General features: G+C 62.3%; 11 non-coding genes across 11 annotated transcripts; 4 read left to right on the top strand and 7 right to left on the bottom strand.

Annotated features, from left to right (window-relative positions):
* Positions 1 to 1,738: 1,738 nt before the first annotated feature.
* On the bottom strand, positions 1,739 to 1,810 carry TRNAE-CUC (transfer RNA glutamic acid (anticodon CUC)). Its single transcript has one exon. It is a non-coding gene; the product is annotated as a tRNA-Glu (tRNA).
* A 278-nt stretch (positions 1,811 to 2,088) lies between these two features.
* TRNAG-UCC (transfer RNA glycine (anticodon UCC)) lies at positions 2,089 to 2,160 on the bottom strand. The gene has a single exon. It is a non-coding gene; the product is annotated as a tRNA-Gly (tRNA).
* An 847-nt stretch (positions 2,161 to 3,007) lies between these two features.
* On the bottom strand, positions 3,008 to 3,079 carry TRNAD-GUC (transfer RNA aspartic acid (anticodon GUC)). The gene has a single exon. It is a non-coding gene; the product is annotated as a tRNA-Asp (tRNA).
* A 572-nt stretch (positions 3,080 to 3,651) lies between these two features.
* TRNAL-CAG (transfer RNA leucine (anticodon CAG)) lies at positions 3,652 to 3,734 on the top strand. The gene has a single exon. It is a non-coding gene; the product is annotated as a tRNA-Leu (tRNA).
* A 1,109-nt stretch (positions 3,735 to 4,843) lies between these two features.
* TRNAG-GCC (transfer RNA glycine (anticodon GCC)) lies at positions 4,844 to 4,914 on the top strand. Its single transcript has one exon. It is a non-coding gene; the product is annotated as a tRNA-Gly (tRNA).
* A 4,046-nt stretch (positions 4,915 to 8,960) lies between these two features.
* TRNAE-CUC (transfer RNA glutamic acid (anticodon CUC)) lies at positions 8,961 to 9,032 on the bottom strand. Its single transcript has one exon. It is a non-coding gene; the product is annotated as a tRNA-Glu (tRNA).
* A 278-nt stretch (positions 9,033 to 9,310) lies between these two features.
* TRNAG-UCC (transfer RNA glycine (anticodon UCC)) lies at positions 9,311 to 9,382 on the bottom strand. The gene has a single exon. It is a non-coding gene; the product is annotated as a tRNA-Gly (tRNA).
* An 847-nt stretch (positions 9,383 to 10,229) lies between these two features.
* Positions 10,230 to 10,301, bottom strand: TRNAD-GUC (transfer RNA aspartic acid (anticodon GUC)). The gene has a single exon. It is a non-coding gene; the product is annotated as a tRNA-Asp (tRNA).
* A 572-nt stretch (positions 10,302 to 10,873) lies between these two features.
* Positions 10,874 to 10,956, top strand: TRNAL-CAG (transfer RNA leucine (anticodon CAG)). Its single transcript has one exon. It is a non-coding gene; the product is annotated as a tRNA-Leu (tRNA).
* A 1,107-nt stretch (positions 10,957 to 12,063) lies between these two features.
* On the top strand, positions 12,064 to 12,134 carry TRNAG-GCC (transfer RNA glycine (anticodon GCC)). Its single transcript has one exon. It is a non-coding gene; the product is annotated as a tRNA-Gly (tRNA).
* A 4,053-nt stretch (positions 12,135 to 16,187) lies between these two features.
* On the bottom strand, positions 16,188 to 16,259 carry TRNAE-CUC (transfer RNA glutamic acid (anticodon CUC)). Its single transcript has one exon. It is a non-coding gene; the product is annotated as a tRNA-Glu (tRNA).
* Positions 16,260 to 16,311: the final 52 nt, after the last annotated feature.

Below are 16,311 nucleotides of genomic sequence, written 5' to 3'. Positions count from 1 at the left end.
GCTTATCTCCTTTATATGAAGTACGGTGTATCGGTTCATCGAGCTCCTAATTTATCCCTCCACCCCTCCTTTTTCCCTCGGGTAACCATCACTGTGTTTTCCAGGTCTGTGAGCCTGTTTCTGTTTCGCACACAGATTCAGCGGTAGTACTTTTGAGATTCCACGTATCTTTGTGTTTCTCTGTCGGACATACTTCACGAAGCGTAATATTCTCGGGGAGCAGTCTTGTGGCAGCAAATGGCAATAGTTCATTCTTTTTGATTGATGGCTGAGTGATAGCTCGTACTACATAGATACGACCTCTTCTTGTACTGGCCCCCCGTTGACGGGCACTTGGGTTTTTTCCACGTCTTGGCTAGTGCAAATAGTGCCGCTGTGAACATGGAGGTGCTTGGGCCTTTCTGAACTCTTGTTTAGTCATTTCTGGCTACGCACCCAGGAGTGGGATTGCTGGATCAGACGGGACCTCTCCCTTGGCCTCTTTCAACCTCAACCCCTCCTCCCCCGACCCCCGCCACCACACACACCTGAGGCTGGATGGTTTCTCCCGATGAGAGGTGATGTGTGTCTCTGGGGCAGTAGAATGCCCCCACCCGATTCGGACCCCGCCTAGCCCCTGTGGCGCTCTCCGTTTCTGTTGTTCTCTTGCCCGCCTCCTACCCACCGCCCCCAGTAACAACCCATTGCTTGGCCTGACCACCTTGCCGCACAGCACACCAGTCTGGGGCGCTCACCCGCCACCCCACCGCGAAGGGGTCCTCTCCCACCATCTTCCACGCCCCACAGCCCGTTCACACACCCCGCCCTTCCCCCCAGCCTGGAGGCTCGGACCTCTCTCCCCGCCACCTGCCCCTTGTATCCCAGGCCCGACTGTCAAATGTCCTGCCCGGAAGTCTCACTTCTGCCAGCGCTCCTCAGACTCACTCCTACTCCAGGCCCACCCCGCCCCCTGATCTGACCCACCCGCACACACGTGCCGGGCCAGGTGCCCCCACCACACCAAGCTTCTTCTGAGCCCCTGCCTAAGCGGCCAGCCGCTCTCCCGGGCCAGGTCCCTGCCAGCCCAACACCTCCCGCTCCTGCCCGCGCTCCAGCCAGACACCCCAGGTCCTTCCTCGCACCTCCCAGCACGCGGCCCACCGCCGCCCTCTCTCCATGGGCTCGTTCTGCTCCGTTCCCTAGCCCGCGTGGGGTGGCCACCGACCACGGCCACAAAGACCTTCATCCCACACTGTCAGCCACCCCCAAGGCACCGGCAAGGGCGTTCAGGAAACCTGCTGCGGTGTTGCGAAGCACCCGTCTGCCCACCGGTGCTCCTTTCCACAGGGGATCCGGCGCTGTCAGAAGGCACCGCGTGTGACAGCGCCGTCGGTGCCGCCGCCGCTGTCGCCGTGGGGGAGAAGCAGTGCTGCTGGAGAGTCCAAACACAGGCGGGGGCGTTTGCTCGTGGACACAGCCTCGGCGGGGAGAGGCGCCGCCCCGGCCATTCGTGTTTGGGGCTGAGGCAAGCGTGTGAAAACGAAGACACGGGACGTCGAAGGCCTCGAGTGGGCGCGCGCCAGTGCGGCCAAAAGGTCTGGCCGGGCAGGGAGGGTGGAGGTTGCCTGGCAGGGCTTGGGCTGCAGGTGCAGGGCACCGGGCGGTTGTTGTCGGGCAGGGCGCGACGCCGAGGCCGCGGAGCAAGCGTGGCCTAAAAGTGGGATGTGGACGGTGTGAGGTAGAGAGGAAGAAGAAAGGCTTCCCTGACCGGGAATCGAACCCGGGCCGCGGCGGTGAGAGCGCCGAATCCTAACCACTAGACCACCAGGGAGCGTCGGGCTCTACCACGGCTCCTGCTCGACCCATAGCAGCCGCTCGGCGCCACCTTGGCGCCAAGACCCGGCCTTTCCAAGTGCAGCCACACGCCGCCCCTGGCAATCCACGTGTCCTCCCGTCCTTCCTGCTCGCAGCACCCTCAGAACACTGCGCGCCTGCTTCTCGCACACACAAGAAGAGCCGCTAGGGCCACCAAGCTCCCTGCTCCCAGCTCTCCCTCACGGGTCCCCGGCCGGCCGGCCGCCCGCGCAGCGCGGCAAAAGGTCAGCCCGCTGCGTTGGCCGGGAATCGAACCCGGGTCAACTGCTTGGAAGGCAGCTATGCTCACCACTATACCACCAACGCTGCACAGCCCGGGCCGCCCCGAGACGCCGGCACCGGGCTCGCCCGAGCGCACTCTCGTCGCCGCTTCCTCCTCCCCCTCCTCCTCCTCCTCCTCCTCCTCCGACTCCTTCTCTTCCGACTCCTCCTCCTTCTCTTCCTCCTCCTGCTCCCCTTTCTCTTCCTCGTCCTCCTCCTCCTCCTCAGCCGCCGCCGCCGCCGCTTGGAGCAGCCCTGCCCCGACGCCACGCCGGCCGGCAGCTCTGTGACGTCACAGACGCCACCAAGGCCCCCCGGCGCCCCACCCGCGCCAGCCCCACGAAGCTGCCCTAGACCACCCGCCCGATCGCCTCAGGGTGGCGCTCTCGCTGCCTTGCCGCTCCAGGTCCCTCGGCTCCACGCCGCGGCGCGCCCCCGCCCACGGCGCACGCATCTTCCAGCACCCGGCTCGCCAAAGCCCTTCTCCACCCGGCGCCTGGCCAGGCCACTTCCCGCACCGACAGGGGACGGCACTCATCCGCCTCCCACCCGTCCCGGCAGCTGGGCACCTATGCAGCTGTGCATAGCTGCGCAGCCTTGCGTCGCGACGCAAGAGCCCACGGAGACAGCCACTTTGGGCGGGCCGCAACGTCATCGAGAGCTTGTGGTGTCCAGAGGAGGCCGTCGCTCGGCCGTGGCGACCGAGTGCCCGGCGACGAGGAAGGGCTGGAGGGCTGGAGGGCTGGAGGGGGTCGAGGGTGGGCAGGCTGGGCACGCGCTGGGGCCCTGCGCCTCGCTGGAGGACGGAGAACACAGGGCGGACAAGCAGGGTCCTTGGGAGATAGGCGGCGGGACAGAGAGCGGCGCCAGCCACCAAAAGGGGGCGTGTTGCCTCCCCGTCGGGGAATCGAACCCCGGTCTCCCGCGTGACAGGCGGGGATACTCACCACTATACTAACGAGGACGGCGGCCACCGCCCCCGCGCCCGGACGCTCTCGGGCTGCCGGCCGACGCCTCCCCCTGTCCTCCGGACCCCTGCCCACCACGGGCGCCCGGCACGTGCCCGACCCGACCCAACGCCACACCAACCGCGTCCTCCAAAGCAGCGGCCCCCGACCCGACAGGGACCCGGACCCGAGTGGCGCTGAAAGCTCCCAGTGCGCGCTGCCTATTGCCTCCGACGCGGGGATCGCGCCGGGACGAGGGGGCCTGAGACCGAAAGCAAGGCTGCGAGGAGGGGGTGGGCGCGCGCCTGGCCGTGGCCGGCGAGGAGAGGCGCGGGTGGGGGCCGGCGGCAGGGGCTGGCAAGACGCGGCCCGGCTCCGTCCGGGGCCAGGGCTGGGCGAGGGCGCCAGCGCGGCGGAGCCAGGCGCGTCGTCTGGCCTTGCTCCCCGTCGGCCGCCGCGCGCCCGCTCCATCGCTCCCCCACTCGGCCGCGCGCCTGGCGCGGAGCACCGCGTCCCGCCAAGGGCACCGGGCTGCGCGTCGCGTCGGGTCCCAGCCAGCCGAGCGGCCACGCGCACGCCCAGGCCCGCCGTCAGGATGGCCGAGCGGTCTAAGGCGCTGCGTTCAGGTCGCAGTCTCCCCTGGAGGCGTGGGTTCGAATCCCACTCCTGACAAGCCAGCCTTTTGGCCCGCCCGACAAACGCACCCGGCCCTAGGGCAGCGCTTTACTGCCTTCCAGTCCGTTCGCGCCTTGCACTCTTGCCGCCTCTCCAAACTGCGGCCCGGACATCCACGCCTCTCAGACGCGGGACCTTCTCAGCCACGGCCGCGGACCTGGCAGAAACGGCCCGCTACGAACCCTCCGGCCACGGGCTTTCCGGAAAAACGCCCTCCCCGCCAGCTCCTACGCCCCCTCCTACCTGCACCCACACCAGGAAGCCCTTCAGTCCTTCGCAGCACATCTTTCCTCACCTGCTGGCGGCTGCTGCTGCTGGTCTTCCTGCCTGCCTGCCTGCCTGCCTGCCTGCCTTCGCCCCTCCCCCCCACGGCCTCTCCCCCGCCCCACCCCGCCCCCACCGCCACACGCAGAACGGCCGCGTGTGGAAAGCCCTCCACGCCTCGCCCGCCCTCCGACTTCTGCCTGGTGAACAGCGGACTCGTTCTCACAGCCTTCCTTCCACTTCCGCCAGCAGCAGCTCTCCCTCTTTCCAACATCCTGTCCTTCCCGCCAGACCCAACGGCCTGCCTGCCCATTCCATTCCCTCCACAGCCACAGCGAGGTGGCCGCCGACAGCGTCCTGACTGCCTTGTGGTGCGTGCCCTCGGTGCTTTTTCGCCTTGGGACCCTGGCCGGACCACACCTGTCTGCCTGCCTGCCTGCCTGCGTCGGAGCCGGGCGGGGGCTGAGAGGAACGTCGCTGCTCAGCCGCAGCGGCCACGCCTCGCCTGCCCTGACTGGGATTCGGGCGCGGGCCAGGCCGGTTCGCCTCCTGGCTTCCTCTGGCGACACCGGCAGTCTCGCGGCTCCGTGGACGGCAGAGAAAGCGCAGGACAGGCCGAGCCCGCCTGCGTCCCTCCATCCATCGGTGCTTCCGACCGCCTCGCGCCCTGGGGTCGCCAGAGTGCCCGGAGCCTCTCATTCAGGGGGCCCGTCGGCCTCCTGCTCAAATGGAGCCCATGCCCACGCGGCGAGCAGTGACCAGGGTCCGGCGGTTGGCGGCGAGCGCCGCTGGGGCAGCGTTGGGCGCCGCTGGGGCAGCGGCGGGCGCCGGCGGCCATCGGTGCATGGGTGGTTCAGTGGTAGAATTCTCGCCTGCCACGCGGGAGGCCCGGGTTCGATTCCCGGCCCATGCAGACGCAGCGTCCCCTTTTGGTGCCCGCAGCCCCAAAGCGGAGCTGGGTTTCCCAGCTGCCACACTCAAGGCACCGGTCCTGCAACAGCTCGCTCACCACCGTACCTTCCCGGCCCCTGTCCTTCCCACGCAGACGCCGCTACCCCACACACACCCGGGAGCCAGGCCTCCAGGACCTGACACCTCGCGGGCTCAGCCACTCTTTCGCCCAGACCCCTTCCTTGTCCTTGTTCTCTTCCTGACCCCGACCCCGCTTGTGTCCCGCTTGTCACCGTAAGGAACACCCCACACTGGCACCCGCACAGCCCAACCTCTTCACCTTTCGCCACGTGTCCAAGCTCTCTGCCTCACTCTGCCCCCACTCCGAAAATTATACTATCTTTGCACAACCAGCAGCAAGCAAGTCGCCACCTCTGGGAGCGATACATCCCAGTTTCCTAGAGAGTCCCAAAAGCGCTCACTTGCACGAGGAATTCCAAAGAAGTCCACACTATCATCGCAGACTACACTCTAGATTCACGTTTTGACCCTCAACAGAAACACGTTTCCAACACCGGCCCGCTCCTCCACCGCTACTGCCACCAGCGCCATCAGCACGACAAACACCAACCCCTCCCCTGAACCTCTGCTCCCACCAACAGCATCAGCCCTCGGGACAGCACCCCCAGCACCACCACCTCAGCCTCCTGCCTATTCCCACAAACACCCCCCTCCCCCCTCCTATGTCGCCACTTTTCCCCCCGATCCTTTCCAAATCCTACGTTGTCAAGGATCCTGCCCTTGCCTCTGTCCCGTTGCCCTCTTGTTTTCCCCTTCGTCGTCTTCTCCTTTTCGTAGCAGTATGGTTGGTTTAAACATTGTGTTACTTTCTGGTGTACAGCAAAGTGATTCAGTTATATGTCCTTTTCCAGGTTATTTTCCGTTATACGTTATCACGACACATGAATACAGTTCCCTGTGCTGTACGGTAAATCCTTGTTGCTTGTGTGCTTTATGTATAGTATTTCCTCTCTGTTAATCACAGCTCCGGAATTTCCCCTGCCCTACACTTTCCCCTTGGGTAACGAACAGTGTGTTTTCTATGTCTGTGTGTCTGTCTCTCTTTGGCACATACGTTCGTTTGTAGTACGCTTTAGAGTCCCCGTATCTTTGTGCTTCTCTGCCTGACTTACGTCGCTAAGTGTAATATACTCTAGGTCCCTCCTTCTTGGTGCAAATGGCAGTATCTCACTCTTTTGTATGGCTGAGTAATATTCCACAGCAAAGTAATATTGCACAGCAAAGCAGATACTGTTTCCCATGTCTAATAACGTTTCAGATTGCTTTCCATGATAGCTTACTACACGATATTGAATATCATTCCCTGTGTTATACTGGAAATCCTTGTTGCTTATGTCTTTTTTTTTTTTTTTTTTTTTGCAGTACGCGGGCCTCTCACTGCTGTGGCCTCTCCCGTTGCGGAGCACAGGCTCCGGACGCGCAGGCTCAGCGGCCATGGCTCACGGGCCCAGCCGCTCCGCGGCATGTGGGATCTTCCCGGACCGGGGCACGAACCCGTGTCCCCTGCATCGGCAGGCGGACTCTCAACCACTGCGCCACCAGGGACGCCCCCTGCTTATGTCTTTTATATGAAGTACGGTGTATCTGTTCATCGCAGCTCCTAATTTATGTCTCCACCCCTCCCTTTCTCCTCGGGTAACCATCAGTGTGTTTTGTCTGTCTGGGAGTCTGTTTCTCTTTTGCACATACATTCTTTTCTATTACGTTTTAGATTCCACGTATCTTTGTGCTTCTCTGTCAGACTTACTTCACCAAGTGTAATAATCTCTAGGACCATCCTTATTGTGGCAAATGGCAATATTTCATTTTCTGAAATGGCTGAGTAATACTCCCCAGTACATATATACCACATCCTTTTCTCTCAGCCGACTGCTGATGGGCACATGGGTTTTTTCTGTGTCTTGGCTGTGGCACGTAGCGCAGCTACAAACACGGGGGTGCGGGGATCTCTCCAAACAACAGTTTTTCTCTTTGGCGGCTGTGTACCCACGACGGGGATTGCTGGATCATCTGATGGCTCAGTTCCTCCTATTTATTTATTTATTTATTTATTTATTTACTTACTTACTTTTAAGGACTAGTACTTGTGGTTTAGGAAGAAGAGTTGATTAACCACATGGAGTTAGTTTCAGGTGTACAGCAAAGGGGATACTGTTTTCCATGTCTAATGTTGTGTCAGATTGATTTCCAGTATAGGTTATTGCAGGATATTGAATATCATTCCCTGTGTTATTCTGTAAATCCTTCCTGCTTATCTCCTTTATATGAAGTACGGTGTATCGGTTCATCGAGCTCCTAATTTATCCCTCCACCCCTCCTTTTTCCCTCGGGTAACCATCACTGTGTTTTCCAGGTCTGTGAGCCTGTTTCTGTTTCGCACACAGATTCAGCGGTAGTACCTTTGAGATTCCACGTATCTTTGTGTTTCTCTGTCGGACATACTTCACGAAGCGTAATATTCTCGGGGAGCAGTCTTGTGGCAGCAAATGGCAATAGTTCATTCTTTTTGATTGATGGCTGAGTGATAGCTCATACTACATAGATACGACCTCTTCTTGTACTGGCCCCCCGTTGACGGGCACTTGGGTTTTTTCCACGTCTTGGCTAGTGCAAATAGTGCCGCTGTGAACATGGAGGTGCCTGGGCCTTTCTGAACTCTTGTTCAGTCATTTCTGGCTACGCACCCAGGAGTGGGATTGCTGGATCAGACGGGACCTCTCCCTTGGTCTCTTTCAACCTCAACCCCTCCTCCCCCGACCCCCGCCACCACACACACCTGAGGCTGGATGGTTTCTCCCGATGAGAGGTGATGTGTGTCTCTGGGGCAGTAGAATGCCCCCACCCGATTCGGACCCCGCCTAGCCCCTGTGGCGCTCTCCGTTTCTGTTGTTCTCTTGCCCGCCTCCTACCCACCGCCCCCAGTAACAACCCATTGCTTGGCCTGACCACCTTGCCGCACAGCACACCAGTCTGGGGCGCTCACCCGCCACCCCACCGCGAAGGGGTCCTCTCCCACCATCTTCCACGCCCCACAGCCCGTTCACACACCCCGCCCTTCCCCCCAGCCTGGAGGCTCGGACCTCTCTCCCCGCCACCTGCCCCTTGTATCCCAGGCCCGACTGTCAAATGTCCTGCCCGGAAGTCTCACTTCTGCCAGCGCTCCTCAGACTCACTCCTACTCCAGGCCCACCCCGCCCCCTGATCTGACCCACCCGCACACACGTGCCGGGCCAGGTGCCCCCACCACACCAAGCTTCTTCTGAGCCCCTGCCTAAGCGGCCAGCCGCTCTCCCGGGCCAGGTCCCTGCCAGCCCAACACCTCCCGCTCCTGCCCGCGCTCCAGCCAGACACCCCAGGTCCTTCCTCGCACCTCCCAGCACGCGGCCCACCGCCGCCCTCTCTCCATGGGCTCGTTCTGCTCCGTTCCCTAGCCCGCGTGGGGTGGCCACCGACCACGGCCACAAAGACCTTCATCCCACACTGTCAGCCACCCCCAAGGCACCGGCAAGGGCGTTCAGGAAACCTGCTGCGGTGTTGCGAAGCACCCGTCTGCCCACCGGTGCTCCTTTCCACAGGGGATCCGGCGCTGTCAGAAGGCACCGCGTGTGACAGCGCCGTCGGTGCCGCCGCCGCTGTCGCCGTGGGGGAGAAGCAGTGCTGCTGGAGAGTCCAAACACAGGCGGGGGCGTTTGCTCGTGGACACAGCCTCGGCGGGGAGAGGCGCCGCCCCGGCCATTCGTGTTTGGGGCTGAGGCAAGCGTGTGAAAACGAAGACACGGGACGTCGAAGGCCTCGAGTGGGCGCGCGCCAGTGCGGCCAAAAGGTCTGGCCGGGCAGGGAGGGTGGAGGTTGCCTGGCAGGGCTTGGGCTGCAGGTGCAGGGCACCGGGCGGTTGTTGTCGGGCAGGGCGCGACGCCGAGGCCGCGGAGCAAGCGTGGCCTAAAAGTGGGATGTGGACGGTGTGAGGTAGAGAGGAAGAAGAAAGGCTTCCCTGACCGGGAATCGAACCCGGGCCGCGGCGGTGAGAGCGCCGAATCCTAACCACTAGACCACCAGGGAGCGTCGGGCTCTACCACGGCTCCTGCTCGACCCATAGCAGCCGCTCGGCGCCACCTTGGCGCCAAGACCCGGCCTTTCCAAGTGCAGCCACACGCCGCCCCTGGCAATCCACGTGTCCTCCCGTCCTTCCTGCTCGCAGCACCCTCAGAACACTGCGCGCCTGCTTCTCGCACACACAAGAAGAGCCGCTAGGGCCACCAAGCTCCCTGCTCCCAGCTCTCCCTCACGGGTCCCCGGCCGGCCGGCCGCCCGCGCAGCGCGGCAAAAGGTCAGCCCGCTGCGTTGGCCGGGAATCGAACCCGGGTCAACTGCTTGGAAGGCAGCTATGCTCACCACTATACCACCAACGCTGCACAGCCCGGGCCGCCCCGAGACGCCGGCACCGGGCTCGCCCGAGCGCACTCTCGTCGCCGCTTCCTCCTCCCCCTCCTCCTCCTCCTCCTCCTCCTCCGACTCCTTCTCTTCCGACTCCTCCTCCTTCTCTTCCTCCTCCTGCTCCCCTTTCTCTTCCTCGTCCTCCTCCTCCTCCTCAGCCGCCGCCGCCGCCGCTTGGAGCAGCCCTGCCCCGACGCCACGCCGGCCGGCAGCTCTGTGACGTCACAGACGCCACCAAGGCCCCCCGGCGCCCCACCCGCGCCAGCCCCACGAAGCTGCCCTAGACCACCCGCCCGATCGCCTCAGGGTGGCGCTCTCGCTGCCTTGCCGCTCCAGGTCCCTCGGCTCCACGCCGCGGCGCGCCCCCGCCCACGGCGCACGCATCTTCCAGCACCCGGCTCGCCAAAGCCCTTCTCCACCCGGCGCCTGGCCAGGCCACTTCCCGCACCGACAGGGGACGGCACTCATCCGCCTCCCACCCGTCCCGGCAGCTGGGCACCTATGCAGCTGTGCATAGCTGCGCAGCCTTGCGTCGCGACGCAAGAGCCCACGGAGACAGCCACTTTGGGCGGGCCGCAACGTCATCGAGAGCTTGTGGTGTCCAGAGGAGGCCGTCGCTCGGCCGTGGCGACCGAGTGCCCGGCGACGAGGAAGGGCTGGAGGGCTGGAGGGCTGGAGGGGGTCGAGGGTGGGCAGGCTGGGCACGCGCTGGGGCCCTGCGCCTCGCTGGAGGACGGAGAACACAGGGCGGACAAGCAGGGTCCTTGGGAGATAGGCGGCGGGACAGAGAGCGGCGCCAGCCACCAAAAGGGGGCGTGTTGCCTCCCCGTCGGGGAATCGAACCCCGGTCTCCCGCGTGACAGGCGGGGATACTCACCACTATACTAACGAGGACGGCGGCCACCGCCCCCGCGCCCGGACGCTCTCGGGCTGCCGGCCGACGCCTCCCCCTGTCCTCCGGACCCCTGCCCACCACGGGCGCCCGGCACGTGCCCGACCCGACCCAACGCCACACCAACCGCGTCCTCCAAAGCAGCGGCCCCCGACCCGACAGGGACCCGGACCCGAGTGGCGCTGAAAGCTCCCAGTGCGCGCTGCCTATTGCCTCCGACGCGGGGATCGCGCCGGGACGAGGGGGCCTGAGACCGAAAGCAAGGCTGCGAGGAGGGGGTGGGCGCGCGCCTGGCCGTGGCCGGCGAGGAGAGGCGCGGGTGGGGGCCGGCGGCAGGGGCTGGCAAGACGCGGCCCGGCTCCGTCCGGGGCCAGGGCTGGGCGAGGGCGCCAGCGCGGCGGAGCCAGGCGCGTCGTCTGGCCTTGCTCCCCGTCGGCCGCCGCGCGCCCGCTCCATCGCTCCCCCACTCGGCCGCGCGCCTGGCGCGGAGCACCGCGTCCCGCCAAGGGCACCGGGCTGCGCGTCGCGTCGGGTCCCAGCCAGCCGAGCGGCCACGCGCACGCCCAGGCCCGCCGTCAGGATGGCCGAGCGGTCTAAGGCGCTGCGTTCAGGTCGCAGTCTCCCCTGGAGGCGTGGGTTCGAATCCCACTCCTGACAAGCCAGCCTTTTGGCCCGCCCGACAAACGCACCCGGCCCTAGGGCAGCGCTTTACTGCCTTCCAGTCCGTTCGCGCCTTGCACTCTTGCCGCCTCTCCAAACTGCGGCCCGGACATCCACGCCTCTCAGACGCGGGACCTTCTCAGCCACGGCCGCGGGACCTGGCAGAAACGGCCCGCTACGAACCCTCCGGCCACGGGCTTTCCGGAAAAACGCCCTCCCCGCCAGCTCCTACGCCCCCTCCTACCTGCACCCACACCAGGAAGCCCTTCAGTCCTTCGCAGCACATCTTTCCTCACCTGCTGGCGGCTGCTGCTGCTGGTCTTCCTGCCTGCCTGCCTGCCTGCCTGCCTTCGCCCCTCCCCCCCACGGCCTCTCCCCCGCCCCACCCCGCCCCCACCGCCACACGCAGAACGGCCGCGTGTGGAAAGCCCTCCACGCCTCGCCCGCCCTCCGACTTCTGCCTGGTGAACAGCGGACTCGTTCTCACAGCCTTCCTTCCACTTCCGCCAGCAGCAAGCTCTCCCTCTTTCCAACATCCTGTCCTTCCCGCCAGACCCAACGGCCTGCCTGCCCATTCCATTCCCTCCACAGCCACAGCGAGGTGGCCGCCGACAGCGTCCTGACTGCCTTGTGGTGCGTGCCCTCGGTGCTTTTTCGCCTTGGGACCCTGGCCGGACCACACCTGTCTGCCTGCCTGCCTGCCTGCGTCGGAGCCGGGCGGGGGCTGAGAGGAACGTCGCTGCTCAGCCGCAGCGGCCACGCCTCGCCTGCCCTGACTGGGATTCGGGCGCGGGCCAGGCCGGTTCGCCTCCTGGCTTCCTCTGGCGACACCGGCAGTCTCGCGGCTCCGTGGACGGCAGAGAAAGCGCAGGACAGGCCGAGCCCGCCTGCGTCCCTCCATCCATCGGTGCTTCCGACCGCCTCGCGCCCTGGGGTCGCCAGAGTGCCCGGAGCCTCTCATTCAGGGGGCCCGTCGGCCTCCTGCTCAAATGGAGCCCATGCCCACGCGGCGAGCAGTGACCAGGGTCCGGCGGTTGGCGGCGAGCGCCGCTGGGGCAGCGTTGGGCGCCGCTGGGGCAGCGGCGGGCGCCGGCGGCCATCGGTGCATGGGTGGTTCAGTGGTAGAATTCTCGCCTGCCACGCGGGAGGCCCGGGTTCGATTCCCGGCCCATGCAGACGCAGCGTCCCCTTTTGGTGCCCGCAGCCCCAAAGCGGAGCTGGGTTTCCCAGCTGCCACACTCAAGGCACCGGTCCTGCAACAGCTCGCTCACCACCGTACCTTCCCGGCCCCTGTCCTTCCCACGCAGACGCCGCTACCCCACACACACCCGGGAGCCAGGCCTCCAGGACCTGACACCTCGCGGGCTCAGCCACTCTTTCGCCCAGACCCCTTCCTTGTCCTTGTTCTCTTCCTGACCCCGACCCCGCTTGTGTCCCGCTTGTCACCGTAAGGAACACCCCACACTGGCACCCGCACAGCCCAACCTCTTCACCTTTCGCCACGTGTCCAAGCTCTCTGCCTCACTCTGCCCCCACTCCGAAAATTATACTATCTTTGCACAACCAGCAGCAAGCAAGTCGCCACCTCTGGGAGCGATACATCCCAGTTTCCTAGAGAGTCCCAAAAGCGCTCACTTGCACGAGGAATTCCAAAGAAGTCCACACTATCATCGCAGACTACACTCTAGATTCACGTTTTGACCCTCAACAGAAACACGTTTCCAACACCGGCCCGCTCCTCCACCGCTACTGCCACCAGCGCCATCAGCACGACAAACACCAACCCCTCCCCTGAACCTCTGCTCCCACCAACAGCATCAGCCCTCGGGACAGCACCCCCAGCACCACCACCTCAGCCTCCTGCCTATTCCCACAAACACCCCCCTCCCCCCTCCTATGTCGCCACTTTTCCCCCCGATCCTTTCCAAATCCTACGTTGTCAAGGATCCTGCCCTTGCCTCTGTCCCGTTGCCCTCTTGTTTTCCCCTTCGTCGTCTTCTCCTTTTCGTAGCAGTATGGTTGGTTTAAACATTGTGTTACTTTCTGGTGTACAGCAAAGTGATTCAGTTATATGTCCTTTTCCAGGTTATTTTCCGTTATACGTTATCACGACACATGAATACAGTTCCCTGTGCTGTACGGTAAATCCTTGTTGCTTGTGTGCTTTATGTATAGTATTTCCTCTCTGTTAATCACAGCTCCGGAATTTCCCCTGCCCTACACTTTCCCCTTGGGTAACGAACAGTGTGTTTTCTATGTCTGTGTGTCTGTCTCTCTTTGGCACATACGTTCGTTTGTAGTACGCTTTAGAGTCCCCGTATCTTTGTGCTTCTCTGCCTGACTTACGTCGCTAAGTGTAATATACTCTAGGTCCCTCCTTCTTGGTGCAAATGGCAGTATCTCACTCTTTTGTATGGCTGAGTAATATTCCACAGCAAAGTAATATTGCACAGCAAAGCAGATACTGTTTCCCATGTCTAATAACGTTTCAGATTGCTTTCCATGATAGCTTACTACACGATATTGAATATCATTCCCTGTGTTATACTGGAAATCCTTGTTGCTTATGTCTTTTTTTTTTTTTTTTTTTTTTGCAGTACGCGGGCCTCTCACTGCTGTGGCCTCTCCCGTTGCGGAGCACAGGCTCCGGACGCGCAGGCTCAGCGGCCATGGCTCACGGGCCCAGCCGCTCCGCGGCATGTGGGATCTTCCCGGACCGGGGCACGAACCCGTGTCCCCTGCATCGGCAGGCGGACTCTCAACCACTGCGCCACCAGGGAAGCCCCCTGCTTATGTCTTTTATATGAAGTACGGTGTATCTGTTCATCGCAGCTCCTAATTTATGTCTCCACCCCTGCCTTTCTCCTCGGGTAACCATCAGTGTGTTTTCTCTGTCTGGGAGTCTGTTTCTCTTTTGCACATACATTCTTTTCTATTACGTTTTAGATTCCACGTATCTTTGTGCTTCTCTGTCAGACTTACTTCACCAAGTGTAATAATCTCTAGGACCATCCTTATTGTGGCAAATGGCAATATTTCATTTTCTGAAATGGCTGAGTAATACTCCCCAGTACATATATACCACATCCTTTTCTCTCAGCCGACTGCTGATGGGCACATGGGTTTTTTCTGTGTCTTGGCTGTGGCACGTAGCGCAGCTACAAACACGGGGGTGCGGGGATCTCTCCAAACAACAGTTTTTCTCTTTGGCGGCTGTGTACCCACGACGGGGATTGCTGGATCATCTGATGGCTCAGTTCCTCCTACTTATTTATTTATATATTTATTTATTTACTTACTTACTTTTAAGGACTAGTACTTGTGGTTTAGGAAGAAGAGTTGAGTAACCACATGGAGTTAGTTTCAGGTGTACAGCAAAGGGGATACTGTTTTCCATGTCTAATGTTGTTTCAGATTGATTTCCAGTATAGGTTATTGCAGGATATTAATATCATTCCCTGTGTTATTCTGTAAATCCTTGTTGCTTATCTCCTTTATATGAAGTACTGTGTATCGGTTCATCGAGCTCCTAATTTATCCCTCCACCCCTCCTTTTTCCCTCGGGTAACCATCACTGTGTTTTCCAAGTCTGTGAGCCTGTTTCTGTTTCGCACATAGATTCAGTGGTAGTACCTTTGAGATTCCACGTATCTTTGTGTTTCTCTGTCGGACATACTTCACGAAGCGTAATATTCTCGGGGAGCAGTCTTGTGGCAGCAAATGGCAATAGTTCATTCTTTTTGATTGATGGCTGAGTGATAGCTCATACTACATAGATACGACCTCTTCTTGTACTGGCCCCCCGTTGACGGGCACTTGGGTTTTTTTCCACGTGTCTTGGCTAGTGCAAATAGTGCCGCTGTGAACATGGAGGTGCCTGGGCCTTTCTGAACTCTTGTTTCAGTCATTTCCGGGTACGTACCCAGGAGTGGGATTGCTGGATCAGACGGGACTTCTCCCTTGGCCTCTTTCAACCTCAACCCCTCCTCCCCCGACCCCCGCCGCCACACACACCTGAGGCTGGATGGTTTCTCCCGATGAGAGGTGATGTGTGTCTCTGGGGCAGTAGAATGCCCCCACCCGATTCGGACCCCCACCTAGCCCCTGTGGTGCACTCCGTTTCTGTTGTTCTCTTGCCCGCCTCCTACCCACCGCCCCCAGTAACAACCCATTGCTTGGCCTGACCACCTTGCCGCACAGCGCACCAGTCTGGGGCGCTCACCCGCCACCCCACCGCGAAGGGGTCCTCTCCCACCATCTTCCACGCCCCACAGCCCACTCACACACCCCGCCCTTCCCCCCAGCCTGCAGGCTCTGACCCCTCTCCCCGCCACCTGCCCCTTTTATCCCAGGCCCGCCTGTCACATGTCCTGCCCGGAAGTCTCACTTCTGCCAGCGCTCCTCAGACTCACTCCTACTCCAGGCCCACCCCCCCCCCCAGATCTGACCCACCCGCACACACGTGCCCGGCCAGGGTACCACCACCACACCAAGCTTCTGCTGAGCCCCTTCCTGAGCGGCCAGCCGCTCTCCCGGGCCAGGTCCCCGCCAGCCCAACACCTCCCGCTCCTGCCCGCGCTCCAGCCAGACACCCCAGGTCCTTCCTCGCACCTCCCAGCACGCGGCCCACCGCCGCCCTCTCTCCATGGGCTCGTTCTGCTCCGTTCCCTAGCCCGCGTGGGGTGGCCACCGACCACGGCCACAAAGACCTTCATCCCACACTGTCAGCCACCCCCAAGGCACCGGCAAGGGCGTTCAGGAAACCTGCTGCGGTGTTGCGAAGCACCCGTCTGCCCACCGGTGCTCCTTTCCACAGGGGATCCGGCGCTGTCAGAAGGCACCGCGTGTGACAGCGCCGTCGGTGCCGCCGCCGCTGTCGCCGTGGGGGAGAAGCAGTGCTGCTGGAGAGTCCAAACACAGGCGGGGGCGTTTGCTCGTGGACACAGCCTCGGCGGGGAGAGGCGCCGCCCCGGCCATTCGTGTTTGGGGCTGAGGCAAGCGTGTGAAAACGAAGACACGGGACGTCGAAGGCCTCGAGTGGGCGCGCGCCAGTGCGGCCAAAAGGTCTGGCCGGGCAGGGAGGGTGGAGGTTGCCTGGCAGGGCTTGGGCTGCAGGTGCAGGGCACCGGGCGGTTGTTGTCGGGCAGGGCGCGACGCCGAGGCCGCGGAGCAAGCGTGGCCTAAAAGTGGGATGTGGACGGTGTGAGGTAGAGAGGAAGAAGAAAGGCTTCCCTGACCGGGAATCGAACCCGGGCCGCGGCGGTGAGAGCGCCGAATCCTAACCACTAGACCACCAGGGAGCGTCGGGCTCTACCACGGCTCCTGCTCGACCCATAGCAGCCGCTCGGCGCC

The sequence above is a fragment of the Tursiops truncatus genome, chromosome 1, assembly GCF_011762595.2.
Source record: "Tursiops truncatus isolate mTurTru1 chromosome 1, mTurTru1.mat.Y, whole genome shotgun sequence".
Lineage (NCBI taxonomy): Eukaryota > Metazoa > Chordata > Mammalia > Artiodactyla > Delphinidae > Tursiops > Tursiops truncatus.
Note: the sequence above shows the minus strand (reverse complement) of the source record. Positions and strands in the feature narration are given on the sequence as shown.